The 14,275-nt window shown below is 45.0% G+C and overlaps 1 long non-coding RNA gene across 1 annotated transcript in view; it reads left to right on the forward strand.

Moving 5' to 3' along the window:
• Positions 1-2,003: 2,003 nt before the first annotated feature.
• The window catches only part of LOC142577879 (uncharacterized), a 76,228-nt gene continuing 63,956 nt past the window's right edge, over positions 2,004-14,275 (forward strand). Inside the window, exon 1 of the long non-coding RNA XR_012827087.1 lies at positions 2,004-2,067. This is a non-coding gene — a long non-coding RNA (uncharacterized LOC142577879). The remainder of the gene's footprint in view (positions 2,068-14,275) is intronic.

A 14,275-nucleotide genomic window follows, 5' to 3' on the forward strand; every position in this document is an offset into this window, starting at 1 on the left:
GTCAGATAATGGGAGGAAGGAACGGAGGGATGAGTGCAATAAAACAGTAAAAATCAGACGGCTATGCAAATCTCAAGTTCGGTAAACTATAGAGACAGGCACTCTACAGGTAAAAAAAAAGTGATATTACGAAGATATGTTCCAATAAGAATGATAGGTAAATTTGGCGGTCACATTTGTGAAAATTTACGCACGTAGTTTATATGCTTCTTGGTTGCACTTTTCTCCTAGTGTGAAAATAACGGAAGACGAGAGTAAAAAATATATGTATACATATTTCCAATGGCTGCTTCTCTACACGGTCTGCACCATATTGCTTGTTTTGTAAGAATTCGGTCTATGTTTCCCCTCTTCAATTATTAGTGTATGAAGGCACGTCAATATTGGACCTTATGATTGTGCAGGCATTTGATCTTCTGATGGTTCATTTAATGGCGAGAGAAAGATACGATTTACCTAATCAAATTATTCAGCGTCATTTTGAATAGAGCATTCGCGATATATACTTCGTAGTATACGTCTCACATTCCGCATTTCTTTGTTTTCATGGAGGAGGGACTACAAAACATTCTGCCATTGCACACCACAGTGGCTATGCGGTCATGGCATTTCGCTGCTGATCATGAGGTCGCGCGTGTGACCGCGGCGGCTGCATAGCGACAGGCGCGGAATGCAGAAACGGTTCTGCGTCGTGCTCTGGTTGCACCCAAGACTGCTATAGATCCGAATACGAAAGCGTTACGAAAACGCGAAGCGATCACTTGCGAAATGGCCCGCATCACGTACGCCTTTGAACGCCCTGGACCAGCTGCGGCAGTATAGCGTGTATTGGAAATCGATTTGCGCGCGACGCGTGGTGGCGATTCACCGCCAGTTAACGATGCCTGATTGTTCGCTTTGTGCTGTGCCAGTACTGTGGTGTATGGGTGCACCGCAGTCGAGATATGCCAGCCATGCCTTGAAGATACGCCGTCCCCTTTCCCGCAAGTCTTCCTGTGCGCGCTCGTTCTTGCCATCATTTTAGCCTTGCACTGTTTTTTTAATTATAGAGATATGACTTCGTTATTACCTATGACAATGTTTCTGGATGTTTCTGTTCGACTAAAAGTAAGAAGATTATGCGTTCCCACTCTGAGAGTCGCGAAATGAATGTACCAAAATGCATAACAGTCTATAATACGGTCACGCTAAAGCGTGCACGGGGTCTCGACTTTATTTTTGCTACACTACACGGAGTCGCGTTTTAAGCTTGTCTTTAGATGCAAATATCAGCATCCGTTTTTTCAGTAACACGTATGTAGTAGGCCTGCCATCCGTTGCTATTCCATGGACCAGAAGGGCTTAGCTGCACTTCGCAATTTTGATGCTTGTACTTCTGTTAAAACTGAAGAACCAATTTGATTAATACGCTATTTTGCAGGGTCTCTCACGTGAAATTCGACGCAACAGACCCTTACAGCCTCTGTAAAATGTGCAAAAGTGTGCTCGCGTTTCGGATCATGTTATTGAAAGTTGACGTGAAACGTGTTCGGGTGTATGAAATGTAATAAAGCCCTATTTATTTTATCCCACATTAGGATCCACTTGTAGGGAGCGAGAACAGCAGCCCTGTCAAAGACGAAGGTGGGCAGCGTAGCTGGGCACCAAGCATCTTGATTTTCGCCTAGTCGCAGGTGTGCGTCATGATGGAGCAAATATCGTGTGCCTGTGAACCTTGAATCATGTAAATGACTTGCGGCTGGGCCTCTTAAATGATGGAAAAAGCTGGTGCATACATCACGTTTTACAGAGTTAGTTGCCATGAGAACAGCGACACCTATTCCAGTAATGGCCATACAAAGACTTTTTTTGTCCTCAAGCATGCGGCGTTGCTTGTACGCAGGCCTGTACAGAAGTGTTTCAAATCGTTTCAACTGACAATGGTCTATTGTCAAGGTGCACTATAATGGATGAAAGGGACTGTCTCTGAACATTATATTCAGGACAGTCGCACACAATGTGTTCTAGTGTCTCCTCGCGAAGACAGGCATTGCAGAGAGCGTTGTCGGCCATTCCAATGTGAAATGGGTAAGATTTCTGGAATGCCACCCCTAGCCACAAGCGATAAAGCAGAGTGGCATCTCTTCAGCGGAGTCCAGTTGGCATATAGAGATGCATCAAAGAGGGCAGGTGGTATTGACGATTGCTCCAGTTGGTCTGGCTGCTTGGTGTGCACCATAGAGAGAGCGTGATCTCCTGTGCTAGCACTCGAGGTCTGCTGGCTGCGTGGGATCTTGAAAGCGGTATGGCCTCTTCCTGTGTGTCTTCAAGAGCTGCCCGAGCGGCATTGTCGGCGCCTTCGTTTCCTATGACACCGCAGTGACGTGGTAGCCACTGAAACGGCACGTGGTGTCCTTTCTCATGTGATGTATAGAGTAGGCATCTAATATCGAATACGAGCCGTTCGAATGGCCTGCGGCGCACAGCTAATAGCACAGATTGTAGGGCTGTCTTTGAGTCACTGAAGATTGACTATTGTCGAGGTGGTTCCCCATTGACGAAGCAAAGTGCAACGCGAAGAACAGCTAGTTCCGCAGATATCGATGTCGCCGGGTGGTCAGTCCTAAAGCTGATGGTAATAGCTCTTGCTGGGACAACCACAGCACCGGACGAACAGTGGATGTTTGTGGAACCATCAGTATAAATGTGTACGCTGTCCGCGCACCTCTCGTGCAGAAGCAGAGACAGTTGTTTCAGCACAGGCGACGACAGCTCAGAGTTTTTTCCCATTCCTGGTACACTGAGATGCACTGTGGGGCTGATAAGACAACAAGGGAGTATCTATGGTTTAGATGCAGCGGTGATGCCCGTGGGAAGTTTGTCGTTGTACTTGACGATAGTTTTAGAGAATGAGGCTTGGTGCCTGTCTGAAGGTAGTGTTGCAAGGTGGTGATAGGGGGCACGTGCAAAATGTCTGATGTGTGATTTCAGGGCTTCCACCATAATGTGAGTTTGCATTGGATTGGCCCGAGCAATCGCAAGAGTTGCCTCTGTTGACGCGCATCTGGGCAAACCAAGGCAAACTCTGAGTGCTTGAGCTTATGTTGCCTGCAGAACACGAATATTTGTCTTGCAAGAGTTGTTCAGTACAGGTAGACTATATCTTAAAGAACAGAGGAAGAGAGCTCTGTAGAGTTTCAGCATTGCGTCTACTGACATCCCCCATGTCTTTCCTGTCAAGTATTTAAACAACTGGGAAGTTGTTGTTAGGCGCCGTTTCATGTAGGCCACGTGCGGGCTCCAACAGAGGTCTCGGTCAATAATTACGCCATGAAATCTGTGGGTTCTGACATAGGAAATGGTCCGCCCATTCATTGAGATGACATAAAGAGTTATTGGTTTGCGAGTAAATGCCACTAGTGCGCATTTTTCTGGTGATATGCTGAGACCTTGTTTATACAAATAGCTCGCTGTCAAAGTTGCCGCTCTTTAAAGCCACGCAGGTATCTGAGGACGTGTGACTGCCGAAGTCCAGACACAGATGTCGTCTGCGTATATTGAAATTTTGATGGTAGTTGGCAAGTATTCAGCAAGTGCAGCAAGGTCAAGGTTGAATATCGTCGGGCTGAGAGCACCGCCTCGAGGAACCCCCTGCTGGTATAGCGTCGCGTAGTTGGGCCATCGTCAGTTAACACAAAGAATGAGCTTGCAGATAGGTAACTTGCAATCCACAAAAGGCTCAACCACCTAGGCCAACCATCGCAAGAGCGTCGAGAATGGCCTCATGTAATACGTTATCGTATGCCCCTTTCACATCTAAGAATAAAGCTGCAGATAAACGCTTACGAGACCTTTCCTGCTGAACATATGAAACGAGATCAACTACATTGTTGATGGAAGAGCGGTCACGTCGGAAACCAGGCATGGAATTCGGATAAATCTTGTAGTGTCCAAGGTACCACTCCAGGCGGCCTAAAATCATCCGTTCGAATATCTTTTTTATACAGCTGGCCAGCGCTATTGGGTGGTAAGAGGTGAGCTATAGTGGGGATTGGCCCTGCTTTAAGAGTGGCACCAGGCGGCTAACTTTCCAATCGTTAGGAACATTTCCTCCTGCCATGAGGAGTTGTAAAGGCTCAACAATTCTATCCGTGCGAATTCTATCAGGCTCGGTATGATATACCATCTGGACCCGGAGATGAATAGAGCCTGCAGAGAGCTAGTGCCGCCTTGAGCTCCTCCGTTGTAAAAGGAAGGTCCATGTTAGTAAAGGTGGGTTGGGCTTAGTACATCTTTATGTGGCGCGAATAGTGTCTATGTTTCTTCTTTTTTTTGCGATATTTCGCATCCTATAATTCAGTCATTCATGCAAGCCGCACTTGTTATTGCGTTAACTAATTTAGTTGTTTCTTCCAATTTTTCTTCGCGTTTATGCTTGTGGCGGTTCATGAAAGAAGTTTACTTGGCAGTTCGTTTCCTGACAGTACGGTTTTACACTGAATACTTGTACTCAGTGTTGCGTAAAACATTATATAAAGATTTACTGTCCATGCTATTTCTGCCTCCATTTTACCGATCACTGTACAATAAATGACCTGGCCACGATGTACGAAAGCGAGTTCGTAAAATGTATACAACCCCTTGCTGCAAAACATTCTTTTATGAACTCCACAGTGGAACCATACCGGTGAAAACACGTATAGAGAAAAAGGGTATGTTTGTCTCTTATGTTAACTGTCGCCTTTGTGATGTGGCAGAGACAATTGAACATTATTTTATTAGCTGCACCGACGCCATCCTATTTTGGTATGTCCTCCAACGTACTTTAAAAAAGAAGACTGAGATTAAGGCTCATACTGAGTGATACCTGCTGAGACCTCTGATAATAGTGCACCTTCCGATATGTCTTTTTCTGCTGGGAATGCACAGCTTGTGGAAAACTCGAATGATGGACCGAAACGCCGAAATTATTGTACCTGCAAGGGTACATATCAGCCAGATGACGGTGCACCTAAAACATGTTGATGATGAACTTGGTATACAACTGGACTGGTACCTCACTTTGGTGAGGTGCCTATCCTTACCACCCTTCTAATGTGAAACCAACGTTTCCAACCACACTATGAACGCTGCCTTTTCCGTGTGTGGCTTTCATTGTGCCCTTCATTCTGTGATTGCACAATTGGTGATTGTTGGGCTCAATGTTACTGTGAAATATACCATGAAAGAAAAAAAGAAAGCCGCCTGATTAGCTCAGATGGTAAAGCGGCTGCACCGGATAGGCGGTCCCGGGTTCGAGTTCCGGATTAGGATGAATTTTTCTTCAACTGCGAAGCTTTTCTTTAATTATAATATTCCGTGCAGTGTTTTTGTTTTCGGATTTTAATGTATGCGTGCCCCAGCACTCAAACCCTAGGGTTGTTCCCCGGCAAGTTAAATAAACACAATTATTTAATTATTATTATTGTTATTTGTTTCAGTTTCTTTCTTTTTGTTGCTTTAAAGCATTGTGAAATAGTGTAGTCGAGGTACCCTTTGCTTACATCTTTACACACCATTTGGGTGTTGGGGGATGGCGAAGTTCTGCGAGAAATGGGGGTGAGGGCGACGTTGAAGGCGTCGACTTCTGGTAGCCCAAGCTCCGTTATAAGCTCGGTTAATGCAGCCGCTTAGCTGCTGTATTGACCCCGTCAGCTGGTCCTCAAGTATGTGGGACCGTTTAGGTAGTGTCCTAAGTATTGATTTACGTATGTGTTGACCGCCCGGGCCACAACGGATGGTGTTGGGTGTATTTGGGCTTCCGCCGCATCTTGGAGGCCATCTTTTTGGCTATGTAGTAGAACATGCTTTGTGTAAGTATTATTTGCATTTGGGCGTGTCGCCATGTGTCAGCAGCCTTGTGCGTTGTGTAGCGTGGCGGAGCTGGGAGACTAGTTTCTTCTTTACGCCAGTGCTGGCACGAATAAAAACAAAAATAAAAGCAAGGAATATTTTTTTACCTCTCTTCAAACGAACTAATCTATAAGGAAACAGGAGGAACATTTGGAAGTTTCTTTTAAAATTATAACCGCGCACTTTAACAAATGAACCGTGTTCACACGTGTGGCTTACTGCCACTGTATATATGGTCAACGTTCATTACACGAGAATAAGAGAGCCCAGAGATGTTGAGACATAAAACTAGACGCCGAAAAAAATAGTGGAAGCCTACCTCGTGCTGGGGATGGGCGAAGGGAACAAGGTAGCAGCTCTCTTATTTCTATTTCTTTTTGGTCATTTTTCTGTTTCCTGAGATTCGAGTTTATCATCATTTTTCTCAACGGTGATTATTATTTCGTGTTCAAACAAGCCACATCCATTTTCTGAATAGTCCTTGTGATTACACCGCAATGAAGAGAGTGCACAGGACACTTGTCGGGAGTGCCACCAATTTTGTTTTCAGTGATAGCTTTGGAATTGCAAAATGCATTGGCTGTTGCATTTGCATTTTCATTAGCATACACAGATGAGCATAAATAAATCATCTACAAATGCTGCAACGTCGCCGCGACATCGATCGATAAAACTTTTTTTTGCATAAAGAAAACTGCATTTCGGCAAGTTTTGATAGCCAAAACGGCACCAGGAAGTACGAAAACGCGTCTATTGAAAATTATAACCGGGGAAAGATTATTGAAGCCGAAAACAAAGGACAGCGTAACTTAAGGTGATCAAAAGCACCACTGCTGATAGAAATGCTTTACTACAATTGCACTTCTACTGACAGTAGTGAGTATGTGTTTCTCTTTATCTGGTGTCCGGTTGCTTTGCGCCGGCTTAATTGCAACTGCTGTTTTCACTCCAAGTTACCGAAGTGGCGCCAACTCCGTCAATGTAGCTGCTTTGCTTGTGTGAATGAGAAAGATTAACGTTAACAAACATTTATTTAAGGAACATGAATATGACGACAAAACCGGGATGACTATGGCATCAGATGGAAGCAACCCGAATGTCTTACATTGCCGTTCCACGTAGGTGATGAACAGATTTTCTATGCAACAAATCGTACCCACCCGTGATGTTTCAGTGCTTTCGATGGTGGCACGTTCCCGGAGAAGCCGGCAAATCTACCGTGGCTCGACACCTCTCGTCGTTTGCCGCAAAACGAGCTTTCGCCGTGCAAGGGAGCCGTGTACTCGGCCAAAGCCCCGAAATCGCGAAGTTTATTTGGCGAAAGTATGTCTAAAGATCTGAATTCGTGAACAATTGGGGCAGTGTAATTATCGGAATTTTAAGTTTTGAAAGAGGAGACAGTAGATGGCTAATCGGCGGTCAATTTACCTAGCAGTCAAGAATATTGCGGATGTTGTGCGAAGAATACTTCATCGCTCTACAACGCACAAATCTACAGCTACACTTCATCTTGCTGTCTTAAATCGACCGAAAAAAAAAAGAAAGAAAAAGAACAGCTCTCTTGAGCTCCTTCAAAGTGCCCAGCCGAAATTACTTGCCTAAATAGCTAGGGCGAGATACCGGGAATTCTCGACAGTATCTTGAGGAGCCTTACGCATGATTAGATTTCACGCGTTAGATTTTCAATTAGGATTTGGGGAACGCCTGTTAGGGCACAATGACATTTATTTGTGCCTTTTACTACACGTCACTATTTAATACTCACTTAACTTAACTGTTGACTTCGCTGACGTTGCAAGGAGGCACTCAAGGTAGAGCCATTGCATTTGCTCTTAGCCTGGGAACTTCCTGCTAGGCAATGAAAATGCGTCCCACTTCTGAGTCCTCGCAATGTGCTCTTTAATAAGGCGAAGAGTTATAGACTAACCGTTTTAAGACTTTGCTAACCGTGGCTGCAGCTGCTTTATTGCTCAATATCTCATCCACAGAACGACAATGGTAGAAAAAATCAGCTTTCATGTAACCCAGTCCGTGCAAGTTGCTGGCTCAGTCGGCTTTTCTACGAGTAAGGTGGCACGGTCGTGGAGATATTTTCGTAGCAAAATGGAACAATCGAGGGGATAGTGTAACCTGCGGTCGTGAGGGTCGCCTGATGGGAGTCTCCGGGCCTTGCTCATGTGACGGGAAGGAAGCCAATCGGTATGTTGCAAAACGCCTGGTGAACAGTTCAGTTGCATGCCATTAGTCAACAGGTTGGCGAGAGCTCCGCGTCACATAGATTCCGAAATTTGCTTTGGATCTGCATATTATGGCCGTTTGTCAGCTTTCTATTCATCTCACTTACTTTAAACTCCCACCTGATAAAAAAAAATTGAATGTGCTTTAGGCAGTGAGTCTATGCTTGGAAGCAAGGAGTAGGAAAAGCAAACTCAAAATTGAACTCTGTGGCTCCACTAAATTATATTGCTATACCACCGTGAAGAATCGTCAGAAGAGTCAGAAAAAAAAACAGAGAAAGGCAACAGCACTCTTCCAGGCGTTGCTTTAAAGTGCGACAAGCGCATCATATAATTATTAACGCCTGTGCGCAGAAACGATGAATTCTTTTCTCGTGACTACAGAATCGAGCCTTCCGCAGCCTCAGAGAGACGTTACATTTCGCAATAAAGTCGAAGGAGACGAAAGCGTGTCTCTATAAAGCATGGTGTGCGCACAGCACGAAAGACCGGACGCACTACCGAAACTGGACCCGTGCGCATTGCTGAGCGGGAGGACTCAGTCCATTGCTGCGAAGCAACGCTAGATGTATTTCTCTTTCCTAAAAGCACAGGGAAACAGGAGAATGCTTCCCGTCAGTGTTTTTTTTTCTGTGTGCGAAGTTTTCTTGCACTCCGTCTTATTCAGTATGTCGTCCCGTCTCCGGCGTGTCACATAGACAGGAAACACTTCTGTCTGTTCAAAGTGATAGAAAAATCGGAGATAAAATACGCATCTCCAGATAATATCGATTTCCGCACGAGGCACAAGAAAGAACGGAGCAAAGCCGTGCCCAGGCACAGGCAGCCAAGAAAGAAAATGTTCCCGTCGCAGAGATTATTTGAAAATTGTTGTTCTCGGCCTGTGCTGCGCGGAAGGCCACATTTCTTTGCGTGCACTGAACGGAGAAACGTCTGCTCATCCACGTCTGTTGACATTCAAGTAACAACCTCTCTGACATTGCACGTCTCTCTGTTACGCTGTTGAGAAAAGCACTTTTTCGCGATGCTAGAAAATGTGGCATTTGAATTTTGCGTGTTGTGAAGAAGGAAGCATATTCTGCATGGAAACTGCAAACTTTAACGGAAAGCGTACCGCCGCGCCATTCTGCCGGTAAGTATTCGATGAACACGACTGTCTGTAAACAGGCAACACGAACTTTTCCTCAATCACACTTTGTATGCCATGCTAGCTTCATTCCTGGTTCTTGCATTTTAAAAATTTTCTTAAATAGGCTAGAGTAGTTCCCAAGGCACTTATACAGCTTCTTCTCGACGAAGGACTGCGCACACTTATTTGATAATATTATAGAGAATAAGAAAGGGTGCGGTAGAAAAAGAGCAAGAACAAAGTAAAAAAGGAAGACAGAGAAGCTTGATAGGCGGCTAATGTGTGCGCCACGATCAGTAGCATGAGAAACGATAGCCGTAACGTTAAACGACAGCAGTATGGTGGCGTGTATCGATTTCCGACCAATGTAACATATATTCTATAGCTGAGATCAATAGAAACAAGGCGCAATTGGGCTGGTTATGCGGTGCGTAAAGCAGATGACGGGAGGGTTAGTGAAGGTATACATTGCGTGCCAAGCAATCGTAAGCGTGGTCGATGACAAAATTGCTGGAATCAGGTGGAGTCAGTTGTCAAAGGGCAATTAGAGGTAACTGGCAGAGCCCTATACCATATGCAGTTGTAGTGGCTGCTGTAGTCAAGATGAAGCTTGATGATGATAATGTTCATGTTAATGATAATGATAGTACTGATTTTCCTTTTATTTGCTAATAACAGTCATAGTGACAATGACGTCTTTAACGTCATTTAACGTTTTCAACGTCTTTAAAAGGAAAATTAATGTAATTTTATGTTTATTCAAGAACACTAGCGTTATTTCCTGGAAGCTAAAATGTTTACGGATATCTGAAACGGAATGTATTCGCGAAGCGTCGATAACCACGAGCATCTTTGTTAAGTTCACTAAACGTATTGTATGAGTGAATCGTGCCTAGATAAACAATCGCCAGAGCTCGCCACTTGAGCCATAATATATGCTTTCATCAGCAAAGCAAACCGCCCGTGTCAGCTCAAATAGACACAGGTAACCGGCAACATACTCGATCTGAATAAAGTACTTGAATCCTCTCTTTTTAACTCAAGACGACGAAAAATATACATTCCGCGGTGAATAAAGAAAATCGAGTGGTTCGAGGCTGTTGTCCTTTGAAAATTCCGAACCACGCATACCCAGCCACTTTTCTACCACCAAGTTGCTCATACATAGTCTTTCATTCTTTACAAAGTTATTCCTTGGAATGTTGAGAACGGCAGCCCACAAACAAACGTAATAAAAAAAAACACCGACAGCGCATATCTTTTATGTTAGCTCCCTTCTCAGACTGAAATATCGAAACTGCGAAACAATAACAGGAGATTGACCCAGTCAAGAGGCCGCGTTTTTACCAGAAAGCTTGCCTTCGTGCATAGGGTTTGCCGCCAGCGTTTCCCGGTAAACGTTAGGGCTACATAAGCTGCAGTTGCCGGGAAGCATGAAAGGCAGCCTGGGGTCTACGAATGCTGTCGCGTTCCACACTTAAAATTTTGAGAAACTTCAGCGACCTCTAATTTTTTTTGCCATGTTCACTTCAGTTGTATATATTGTCGCCTTTCCTCTTCACTTTTATCACGTCATCATTTCGTCTCCGTACAAACATTGTCTTCTTCGCATGTTGAGGAATCTTTTTTTTTAGAGCGCAGCTCTTTGGCGTCCGTTCCTGGGTTTCGCGTCGTCGTCGTCGTCGGCGTCGCCGTCGGCCTCGTAACCAGCTCCGCCCCCCTTTCATCCCCCCAGCGCTAGCAGCGACCGACTGATACCGCTGGATGCCGCTGACGCCGCTAGAGAGTCAAGATAACGTGACTGCATAGAACACCGTCGCCGCCATGCAGAAAGAGGAGGAAAGGGTCCCCCCCCCCCTGTTCTTGTGTGGCGGATAGCTGGGGTTGACTCACTATCGCCGTCAGCGGCATCAGTCAGTCGCTGCTATCTCTTCCCTCCTCCCTTTATCGTGTTGTCCGCTTGCTGCGCGCGCTTCTGCCCCCATCGTTTGCCGCTGGGTGTACACGCCGCCCCCCTCCGCTTCCGCTTACTGCTGGTTGCTCTCGACGGCGGCGATGAGCCTCCGCTTCGGCGGCGCGAACTGCAGGGTCTTCTCGGCGGCGGCGATGAGCTTCTGCTTCAGCCTCGCTTACTGCTGGTTGCTCTCGACGGCGGCGATGAGCCTCCGCTTCGGCGGCGCGAACGGCAGGGTCTTCTCGGCGGCGGCGCTTAGCCTCTGCTTCCCCCACGGCTGTGACAACCTTGCGAGGCACTTGTATAGATCTCGTCTTTGAGAATCAAGCATTGGTGTACCAAGTCGAACATATATCAGTCTATTTCTCAGACCACAAAGCTTCCTTCATGACTGTCAAGAACTGTTAGTGGAGTCTTTGTTAAAGGAATACGTGTGAAAAAAAAAAATTATGTGATAGCGCATACATGTGTTGCTCGATCTCTTTGCCTCAATCTATCCAAAAGGTGAAACAGCTTATTTGCTGCGCTCAAATTTCGCATTAGGAAGTAACGTAATCGTCGGTAATTTTTTCTGATGAGCTTCCTGTATGAGCTAACTAGCAACGCTATTTGGCCAGAATGTATGATCACGTAGTTGCATAACGGCTCGCAGAAAAGTCACCGCACTCTTTTCCGTGTTTCCATCATCACTGCCGTGTTCCTGCGCGCCTATGATTGCACCATCGATTAATCCACCTTATGCCGGTATTCATGTCATCGCTTCTCGAAATTCATTGGCTGTAACATTGCTTCGGGAATCCTTTCCCATCGGATGCGGACACGTCTAGCTACGTCAACATACCAGAACGCTATCACTGATATGATTGGTGGCGAGTTTGCTTCCCTATCTTTGACAGCAACAGTTTATTACTTTTAGAAAGACAACGAGATACTAGAAAGCTTGTTCCCTCAACTTTAAGAAAACAGCTAAAAGGGATTTTTTGTCTGTTCGTGCTAGGCAGGCAATCTTTCATCTAGTGGTACAAGGTATACGTTTGCGTGTTCCCTCAATGCAACACATGACCCAATGCCAGCTTCTACGGCGGCGCGAAAAGAAATTTATATTTAATAACTTGCAACTTTGTGCTCTCACTTGAGCTCACGATGCAGTGACTCCTGTGTTTTCTATTCATGGGCTCGGTTTTCGCTGATACATGGAAAACAAATTGCTGCGTGGAAGATAAATGGACTCGGCGCCTCGCCGATATGCCGTTTCGCGTTAGATAAGCTGTATCGTGGAATGTTCATGTGAGTTGTGTCCGCAGTCGTGTAGCACCAGATCACATAAAGAATTTTCGCCAGCTCTGAGACTAGGTAGCACTTCCGAGTTTCGAATCGCACACGTGGTCAGATTTCGCTCCAAGGTTCAAGACTTGTGGGCCGCACGTTGTATCAGGCCTGGATTGGCAGTGGAGATAACAGTAGAGGTGAATCATTGATCAGTTGACAATCCAGAGGAGAGAACAACACCTGCAGGTATATGAGTGAACCGTCCAGTGGCGAATCAAATGACAGCACAGTAATACGTTCTCTCGGCAAGAAACAAAGCTTGTTCCGATTACTTGAGGGGAACTGAGGCGCTAGTGTCTATGGAAGCTGCAGCCAGGGCAGTTGAGCCAGCGTGCAAATAATGAGTCGTGCATGAATGTGCCTTCGTGCTTCGGGCTTTAAATGGTTTCGTGACTTTGCAAAGTGAACAGTTTTAAGAAAGTACTGCATTATAAATATTTCAATTGTACAGAGGGTTTATTGAAACCTGATATTGGACACCACTATGCCATGGGAGCATTGACAAGTGTGACCACTACAATTAGCCGTGATTAGCGTGCTCAAGAGCCTAATTATCCTCCTGCACTAAAAAAAGTATAAACCGCTTTGAAATATAAGCCAATTCAGGACGAGATAAAGAGTAATAAACGAAGCCACAAGGACGCCTAAAGCACCAAGCACGATCCCACAAATCCATGTACTACCCATCATTCCCCCTGGTGGCTGAACGATTGCAGTGCCCGAGTTCCCTCTAGTAACTGCAGGAAACTCTGTGAATCGCACAATGCGGCTGGGACTACTTCTTATCTGTGACATAGAAAGGGCGTCGGCTCACGTCATGTTCCGTTGTCGTCGTAAATTTAGCAGCAGCGCCCCTCGGCGGCTCTTGGAGAAGCTCGCTTATTGGGCGCACCACGTTCCAGATTGATGGTCTTGAGCACTTGTTCAACACCACCGGCCATACCACCTGCTTTCTAGTAGCATCCACTTCCCTGATTGTTTCGCTCTGACACTTTTTCTTCGCGCCTCACTTCGAACCGAGGTTCCTTACTTCGAAGGAATTTCTTGCGATGTTTTCTTAGGATTAAATGCGTCTCCTACTCGCAGCATTCTGGCTTTCTCTGAAACCACTCAAGTCTAAGTTTAAGCTTGACGCACATGACATTGTTTAAAGGGCCTTATGACATTTGAAATAATAATCATATATATATATATATATATATATATATATATATATATATATATATATATATATATATATATATACAAGCTCTGTAGAAACCGTCTTGATTGCTAATATTTACACAATCAGGATTGGATTGGATAGATTCGTTTATTGGTTCGACTTGATTAAATCATTATTGGGTATTAATGGCGCAAAGGCCAGTTCTGGCCCAAGATCACCAAAGCTTTGATCATATTTGTTTGTATGTAAGAACAATTCTAGCGTAAGAACGCTTAGTGAACACGGATTCTGGTTAGCACAATCAAAGTAACGTAATTACAGGGGCTAATACACGGTTATGACACTGCTTATGACAGACGCAAAATCTGTAGTTAAATATGGACAAGTCACAGAATTTTCACTACAAAATGTTGTACTAACCATGCGGCTGTTCTTGTGTAAACTTTACTCTATTACGGCTGAAGTGCATTCACGGTATCGCTCTATAGATATTGTGTTCTATCTGTATCGCTTTGGTTCGGTTTACGTTCACTTTAAGGTTATTTTCTTAAGTGCACAATGCTTTTGGTATTGCCTAAGGTGTGGGAGTA

The sequence above is a fragment of the Dermacentor variabilis genome, chromosome 4 (assembly GCF_050947875.1).
Source record: "Dermacentor variabilis isolate Ectoservices chromosome 4, ASM5094787v1, whole genome shotgun sequence".
Lineage (NCBI taxonomy): Eukaryota > Metazoa > Arthropoda > Arachnida > Ixodida > Ixodidae > Dermacentor > Dermacentor variabilis.